We start from the raw sequence: 216 nt of genomic DNA, 5'->3' as shown, positions 1-216 counted from the left end.
CAATACAGTATATATGGAATTTAGAAAGATGGTAACAATAACCCTGTGTACGGAACAGCAAAAGAGACACTGATGTATAGAACAGTCTTTTGGACTCTGTGGGAGAGGGAGAGGGTGGGAAGGTTTGGGAGAATGGCATTGAAATATGTGTAATATCATATATGGAACGAGTCGCCAGTCCAGGTTCGATGCACGATACTGGATGCTTGGGGCTGG

The sequence above is a fragment of the Bison bison genome, unplaced genomic scaffold, assembly GCF_000754665.1.
Source record: "Bison bison bison isolate TAMUID 2011002044 unplaced genomic scaffold, Bison_UMD1.0 scf7180017864482, whole genome shotgun sequence".
Lineage (NCBI taxonomy): Eukaryota > Metazoa > Chordata > Mammalia > Artiodactyla > Bovidae > Bison > Bison bison.
The sequence above is the reverse complement of the archived record's forward strand: the minus strand, read 5'-3'. Positions refer to the sequence as shown.